The 6548-nt window shown below is 40.0% G+C and overlaps 1 long non-coding RNA gene across 1 annotated transcript; it reads left to right on the top strand.

The window, feature by feature from the left end:
* The first annotated feature begins 3821 nt into the window (after window positions 1–3821).
* LOC104960070 (uncharacterized) lies at window positions 3822–4437 on the top strand. Its single transcript, XR_799949.1, has 4 exons — window positions 3822–3894; window positions 3997–4047; window positions 4122–4157; window positions 4375–4437. It is a non-coding gene; the product is annotated as an uncharacterized lncRNA (long non-coding RNA).
* The last annotated feature ends 2111 nt before the right edge of the window (window positions 4438–6548 follow it).

Here is a 6548-nt window from a genome sequence, read left to right as displayed (position 1 = left end):
GATTTGCACTAAAATGGTAAAAAGCTGAGTCCTGCAAGCTTGTATTTGCACAGCCGCAATTTCAACGACACAGCAAAACTCCAACACCAAAGTATTGATTGCTTGGAATAGTGAACCTTCTTCAGACGAAAATGATTCCAGTGGTACAGGAAGCTCAATGATCCATGTTTGAATTAAGTTGGATAAAAGATGATAAATATATTAGAACTGAGTAACTCTGTACCCTCTGCAGACATGTCAAATAACTCAGTTCTAAGAGACCCAGAGCCAGTTACCAGTAAAATCTGCATCTGAAAAGGAAGTCTTAATAAACATGATGTTGACCTCAGGCCTCTCTAACTGACCGTGCGCTGATTTCTGTAACATATCTGACTTGAGCTTGCTGCACCGTGGGGCCGATGCCCTCTGACATGCACGTCAAGAATCAGAGCTTCAGGCTGCTGATTTTACACAGGAGCTTCCCTCAAACTCCAAATGAGGCACACTCAAAACAAATCACCACTGGAGGAAATATAATAATTATTCAAATGCTGGGAGGCTTTCTTAACCATCTGCAGGGGTTTAATAACAACAGGCGCAATATCAAATGCTATAGATTCCTTTCTATCAGAACAACACTCATTCATACATGCAAAGAGAATCATTGTCGTTAAGCTCTTTTAGAGATTGTGTCCAGTCTGCTACTGTATATATAGATCATTTGAGAGGAAGCATTCTGTATAAGAAGAAACTGAAGGAAAAGGAAAGTGAACAATTGAAAATTAGAAAGAAAACAAATGGACACAATCTTCCTGTGGGCTTAGCTGAAGGCATCTGTCAACACTAGCTGTCCAATTCAGGAGATGATCTGATCCACCTCCATAAGACACGTCTGGTCCTTGTTCTGACAAATAATGTTGTGATCCTGCCTGTTGCCATATTGTGAGCTGTGTTTGACAGGAACACATTATTTTGTAACGCCTTACAGAAATGTGATTACTTTTTTAGAGTAATGACTAGTGTGAGTTTAACTTGCAATTTAGTAATTGAATTAAGGTTACGGTGGCCCTCTTTGAAAGGGAATATTATTACCAGCAACCTTTTTATGTGATGTAATCTGTATTTCCAGTGGTGCATTCACACTGGATAATTTATTTTATTTGAAATGACTGACATTATCTCCTGGATATGGTGTTGAGGCTCTCCGTAACACATGAATATATAAAAATATAACCATATAGTAGTAGGGGCTCAGAAAACTGAAATCTGTATTGTTTCGTTTTCTCCTTCTAATTTTGTATTCTTTTCGAAACCACACACTGTTATTTACTCAACAATAAGACACAATTATCCTTGTGTTTATTGATTTGTTTGATTGTATAATGTCAGACTTTTGGAGTCCGTCAGGACCGAGGGTCGGAGCAGCTCATAGTAGCTGCTTTAGAGAATTTTACACCCGAAAGTAAGTATTCTCGCCGCTCTGCTTGACAAACCCTGTGATCAAGCTCTGTGATTGGATGTTTGAGTGTGCGCCGAGGGTTACGCCGAACGTCAAACAGCACTTTGAATTGGGATGGAACCACGGCAGACTGTCCAAAACTGGATTTGAACGGGTCCACCCCGTCCCCCCCTCCCCCACCCCGTCCCCAGAACTACACATGCTGGCTATTGTGTTTCGCAACATGTTCTCTATCTATGGCAAGTCTCTACTGGGAGTTGTAGTTTTAAAAGACGTTTTCGTATTTCCCATAATAAGAAGTTGCCAGTATTAAACTGTGTACATCCCTGGAGGTTTAGGGGATAGGAAACACTCAAAATGTAAAACATATAATTAATAAATGGGTGAAAATTCCTTGTGCCCATAATGGGCAGCATTAATATATTATACCCACATGACAGCTAAGGTCAGAAGAGCTTTATTTAACAGCTGGTCTTATGTCTGTGACCCCTCCTGTTGTTAATTGATAAGCCTGAAACATGCACTTGTCAAGGTTCAGAGGCAAATTTTGCAAATATGGCAGTAGCCATCGATCATCTTAAGATAAGATATACTTTATTGATCCCAAGTTGGAAACATTTGCGTTACATCAGCATGTGTAACAGTTGTAAATATGCAGTGGTGTTTATTTGTAAATCATTTAGTATAATCACACAAATTCTTTTATATTTAATAATTCTGTGTTATTTATTGATTGATTGTTCCTCAACAGTGCATCACAAGACANGTAATGCCCACCATCCTGATTGAATTCTATTACAACTTTCCACTCGTGTTCTAGTTCTTTATCCAACATTGCTTGGCTGACACTTTGACTGATTTTTGATTTTTTGCTTTGATTAGCCTTGTCGGCTTCACCCGACCAATCCGACCACCTTCTAGCTCTTTCTGAACTATCTCTTTCTTTCAAAGATCTTTTCTTCCTCGCAGCTTTGGATATCATCCATTCCATATCGTCTCTTTGGCTACCATCTGAGCTGGTTGACATGATGAAACACTCAATGTACAGTTTATGCAAATCCGCCAAAAAATAACAGTCCAATGCTACCGTTTCTGTATGTATCCGAGTTTTCCGATTCTCTCTGAGCTTTCTGTCACGCGTCTCCGACTTCACTTCCACTTCCGGGTTGTTCGTCCGCTCGTCGTCCCCAATGTCAGGTTGGAGCTCCTCATCGACCCCCTACAATGAAAAAACAAGGAACCTATATAGTGGCTTGGCCAATACACGTTGAACCCAAGGGATAATTAATAGTCACATCATACACAAAGGACACTGACAAAACCCAAATCCCCCCTTTGACATGGAAGCAGGTGGTTTTTCCCAATCTGTCCCAATTGGCTCCTTGCAGTATTTATGAGTCCTCAGCGCTCTGCCACACCCTTTGCTGAACAAGGAAGTGACCTCCCCCAATGGACATGGTAACTCAAGAGATAAAGAAAGTAATTAATACAAACAAATACTTGTGTTAGCTGTGCTAAAATGTTTGAAGTAATGTCAGATTACAATCAAATNCAGATTTCAGTATTCTGAGCCCCTACTCTCCCCCTAACTGACAGCAACAAAAGTCCGACATTATACAATTAAAATAAAGAAGTCCACACTTATTGTTTTTACTTCTTTATTTTAATTGTATAATGTCGGACTTTTGTTGCTGTCAGTTAGGGGGAGAGTAGGGGCTCAGAATACTGAAATCTGTATTGTTTCATCGTTTTTTCCTTCAAATGTTTTATTCTTCTCTAAACCACACTGTTATTTACTCAACAATAAGACACAATTATCCTTGTGTTTATTGATTTGTTTGATTGTATAATGTCGGACTTTTGGAGCCCGTCAGGACCGACAGTCAGAGCAGCTCATAGTAGTTGCTTTAGAGAATTTTACACCCGGAAGTAAGTATTCTCTCCGCTTTACTTGACAAACCCTGTGATTAGTCCTCAAGCTCTGTGATTGTATGTTTGAGTGGCAGTGCCCAACTGCCCAGTTCCCAACTCGTCTATTACCAACGTTCAGGGAGCTCTATGCAAGTCAATGGGACTCCCTGTTAGTTGAATATTGACGCTAAAGGGCCCCCACTGCGTTTGATAGTGACGCCAAGGGATCCTGACATAACGTCAACATAGGCAGAGTTAGGAGTGAGAATGTGTTGGTATTAAACACAGTATCATAAAAGCAGATAACAATACCCTGCAGCAGATCGCAATAATTTATTGTGCTGTAAACCTTTTAAAAGTTGTTTCGCTACATGTAGAAACACGCATAGACACACACAGAGTATGATAACATCAAGATGTCTTCAACAAAAACATGTTATGTCACATTTCATATGTTTCCAATCCTATCATTCCTTACCAAGGGACCCAAAGGACCGAGAGGAATCAAAGGAGCTCCGGGAGACAGAGGCCAGATCGGGGAGAGGGTGAGTGTGGGAGACAGATGTGTGCCATCCATCATATTCCCCACCATGAGCTGTGTGTGTGTGTATGTCTGAACTGTAAGTGTAACCATTTCTTAATTTCAGGGAGAAGATGGTTTACCAGGAAATGGTACTGCAGGTTGTCCTGGTTTCCAGGTAAGTGTTAATACCAGTTAATGCTTGTTATGTTTGACACATACACCATTTTAAACATGTATGTCTTTCTTTAGGGTTATCCTGGGACACGTGGAGATGCTGGTGAGCCGGTAAGTTATCTTACAAGTTTCTATTTGAACTTCTATGCATATATTTTGGATGAATATAATGGAATTATAGGAGGCTTTAAATTCAGATTGGACTTCCCAGTACTATACATTTACACATCAACAATGAATATGAGCAGCCATGTTGGAAGTTCACTGCCAACATTGTAAAATCAATTGTCACGCTCATGACCCCTGTAATTTGCTGTGTGACCTTCAGGGAGGCAAGGGAACCCCTGGACCCAAAGGAGATGACGGAGATCCCGGAGATCCAGGCCCCGATGTGAGTCTGCCTCTGTCTCCTTTTTGCAGTTTGTCCTCAATCTTGCTCTCGTTTTTATCATTCCTAAATCCCTTCTTGGCCGAGAGCGCAGACAGGATGTGAGTCACACATCTCTGTTATGTTCGCGTTTACATTTTTCGATTTTTACTGGTCTCTTATAACACCTATAATATATGGCACAATATGTTTCATCTTTTAATTTATGTGTTTTATTTAGTTTTACTGCATTAGCCTCTCACATACTTTACTCTTATTTATTTAAGTCCATCCATGTTGCTCTCACACTCGCCTTCTGTTCTGCAGCTGGAAATGCTTTGTGTGTGTGTGTGTGTGTGTGTGTGTGTGTGTGTGTGTGTGTGTGTGTGTGTGTGTGTGTGTGTGTGTGTGTGTGTGTGTGTGTGTGTGTGTGTGTGTGTCTTTCGGGAAGAGGGCTTTGAGCTGATGCAGCTGTGTATATGTTGTTGTCAAGGATACCAGGAAATGAGCAGAAACGATGTAGGGACTACATCACTTTTGTTAATGTGTGTGTGTCTGTGTGTGTGTGTGCATTAAGCATGCCTGTTTTAACACTTGGACGGCTGGTTTAACTCGGTCATGTTTACATAAAAAATATCGAATTTCCAAGGTACGTGTTTCACGGCATAAAAATGTCTACACATGTTTGTACTTTCTCTCATCTGTACATCAGTGCACCTTGACCTCTTCTCTTTCGAAGAAGTCACACTTTATAAGCTTTGGGTCTACAGTGTCAGATTAGTTTACCACACATCAAGAACTTGTGAAACAGAGCAGGTTTATATGCGTTTCGTTCACCCAGTCGATGTTTACCTCTTCCACGTTTTCCTTTGTGCTTGAGTAAAGCAGAATACCGTAAACATCTCACAACCTTCCTTACTGATTCTACGGCTGCTTTATGACCTAAAACCTTGATAAAAAGTGAACTATCACCAAATCACAACATTTTATACAGTCAGTATAGTGGAAACCGTTATTCCTTACTAAATCGTCTTGATTTCAAACTACTTGACTTCATCTAGCCTGCTTCTCTTACGGAAATATAAAATGCCAACACCACGCCTCAATCAGTCTATAAACTAGTGGTAAGCTTTGGAAAAGGGTTGGAAGGAAGTAAATGGGCTAAAACATATAAAATCACCCATGGTCTTTAACTTAGCAAAACTTACACATTGTTTTGGATATGTACTTTTGGCAAAATATATTTCATCTTGTTGCCAGCTCCTTTGCTAACACATAATAGTGTGGTCATTTGGGAATGACTCACAATCACTTCTTGGCAAGAGTTAGTGAAGAACATTAGCAACACTCAGTTCATATCTTAGATATACAGCTACAGTCAGGAGACGGTTAGCTTAGCATAAAGACTGGAAGCAAAACAGCTAGCCTAGCTCGGAAACTTGCTTTGCTGCACCTCTAAAGCTCACTCAATTAGACATTATACTTGTTTATTTCTTACAACATTTTTTAAATGAGTAATGGTTTTACCGGGGGTTATCAGCCCACAATTAGTTTTGGCCTAAAGCAGTAACATTTAAAGTCAGGCTAGCTGCTTCCTGTCAATTTGCTAGCCAAGCTTACTCAACATAACATAACATAAGGGACTCATCAATCTTTTCAGCTAACTCTTGGAATAAAAGCGAACAAGATTATACCAAAAAGTCCAACTATTGCCTGTAACAAAAGATCACTCATCTCCTCTCAGCTGCTGTTCCATTGGTCAGTCAATGACCATGTTCTTTATTAAAATATATAATAAGATCATTTTGGAAAAAATGAATCCATTACATTCCACTTATCCCCCGAGGCATTCATCCAACTCTTTATTTTTTCCTTCTTAACGGTCCATTATATCTGTTTCTCTGGACAATGACTTGTTTGTTCCAACAAGTTTTACACTCTGCTGTTCACTGTTAGTGACTGTAGAGCGAAAAAAGGGTTTAACTTGAAATCATGAGACATCAAACTGGCCAACAGCATATTCAGACCATCTGATGCCTCTGGCTGGATTGTGATTTTTGATCGACAGGACTTCCAATTTAAATTGTTTGAATATTTTCACACAGTGCAGACCTGCACTTTTTCAAGCCAGAGGG

The sequence above is a fragment of the Notothenia coriiceps genome, unplaced genomic scaffold, assembly GCF_000735185.1.
Source record: "Notothenia coriiceps isolate Sejong01 unplaced genomic scaffold, NC01 NC01_scaffold00031497, whole genome shotgun sequence".
Lineage (NCBI taxonomy): Eukaryota > Metazoa > Chordata > Actinopteri > Perciformes > Nototheniidae > Notothenia > Notothenia coriiceps.
The sequence above is the reverse complement of the archived record's forward strand: the minus strand, read 5'-3'. Positions and strand labels throughout refer to the sequence as shown.